Below are 2028 nucleotides of genomic sequence, written 5' to 3' on the forward strand. Positions count from 1 at the left end.
CGCCTGCACCTCCCCTCCTGCTTCCAGCTCCAGCCCTGAGATGGTCCCGTGAGCGCATGGTGTGGGCGCCTCAGCCCGCCCGCACAGTCTCCATCCACACTGCCCTTGGGCCGGTGGGTGCTCGGGAGGAAAGGCTCAGGCCAGAGGCCCACACACTCCCTACAAGCAGGCTGGGCTATTTGGGCAAGAAACTCCAAGGTCCCAGGTACTTGGGCTGTGGGCTGGAAGGAGGGAGGCAGGATAGGTTCTAGGTGGGTGAGACCCCTCGATTCCACGTGATTCCTGCCTCCCAGGGAGGGTGCAGCTGGAGTGAAATCGGAGCAGGATCTGCTGGAGCACAAGACTCAGGGCATGGACTCCTCTCGTCCACATGGAAGGCTGGTGCTGTACTGCTTGTCTGCCTTGGGAAAGACAAAGCCGGAATCAGCAGCTGGGCCAGCCGGAGGAACCCAGGCTCAGCACACAGCAGGAGAGGCACGAGACCCAAGCCCTCCCCAGCAGGAGAGGCGTGAGACCCAAGCCCGCCCCAGGCCTTGCCCACATCAGCACTGGCCAAAGGGGAAAACCTGATCCTTCTTGGGAAAGAAACTTCCACTCTCGAGAATGCTTGAAGAGCTCATAACAATAACAGCCACTGAGACCACAAGGAAAAAGTATAAACAAGAAAGTCGAGGGCAGCATGAGGGGCCACATTCTCTCCTGTCGGTCAGTGAATATGAGTTCTAGTTAGTCACCAATGGGGCCTGGAATCCCCATTCCCAGTTGAGTCTACCGCTTTCTTGCAAGATCCATGGAACTGGGAATGGGGATTCCAGGCCCAATTTGGTAACTAATTAGCACTGTGAGGTTGAGCCAATCACGTTACAGCTCTGTGTATCAGCTCCCTCACCTATTGGATAGGAACATCCTTGCACAATCTCTTTCAGAGTTACGAGAATTGGTTCTATTCTCCTGGCTTTGCTTATGTAGCCACTCGCAGAATGTCAGCTCTGTGCCAAGAGCCGGGCAGAGCTGTGAGAGCAGAGATGAACACATCACACCTTCTGACCTAAAGGAACTTGGTCCGACTGAGGAAGAAAAGAGCTGTGCTCCAAGAGCTGCCATTCCACGTGCTGTTGCAGGGTTAGAAGCATTTTCCAGATAAAAAAACAGAAGTTAAGATGGAATGAGGCGGGGCGCAGTGGCTCACACCTGCAATCCCAGCACTTTGAGAGGCTGAGGCAGGCAAATCACTTGAGGCCAGGAGTTCAAGACAAGCCTGGCCAACATGGTGAAACCCCGTCTCTACAAAAAATAAAAAAATTAGTCCGGCATGGTGGTGCTCCCTGTACTCCTAGCCACTCAGGAGGCTGAAGCAGAATTGCTTGAACCCAGGAGGTGGAGGTTGCAGTGAGCCAAGATGGCGCTATTGCACTCCAGCCTGGGCAACAGAGCAAGACTGTCTCAAAAGAAAGAAAAAAAAAAGAAGTTGAGATAGAATGTTCTTTTTACAGAACAAAAATGAGTATAAAAAATAAAGAAAAAATAAAAATAAAAAAAGAATGTGTTTTTTTTTAAAGGGGGAAAGTATTTTATTTCTGTGCTAAATTATGGTTTTCAAAATGGTCAAATCATGCCTTTGATGTAAAACTTGATTCAATGCTTTATGAAGAAACCAATAAGATGTTAAAACTGGTTCAAATAATTTGAAGGAGGGGAACATATATATAAACATATATGGTACATATAAACCATCTAAACATCTATATATTATTTATACATTTTATATATTTTATATTTTATGATGTGTATTATATGTGTGTCTATATATAAACATAACCCACACAAACACAGTTGACCGTTGGACAACATGGAGGTTAGGGACGCCAGTCCCCCTGCAGTCAAAAATCCAGGTATAACTTTTCACTCCCCTAAAACAAAAGTGATAATGGCCTACTATCAACCAGAAGCCTTACCAATAACATCAACAGTCGATTAACACATTTTTGTATATGTATCATATAACAATAAATTTTTTTTTTTTTTTTT

Source organism: Cebus imitator, unplaced genomic scaffold (assembly GCF_001604975.1).
Source record: "Cebus imitator isolate Cc_AM_T3 unplaced genomic scaffold, Cebus_imitator-1.0 Scaffold441, whole genome shotgun sequence".
Classification (NCBI taxonomy): Eukaryota; Metazoa; Chordata; class Mammalia; order Primates; family Cebidae; genus Cebus; species Cebus imitator.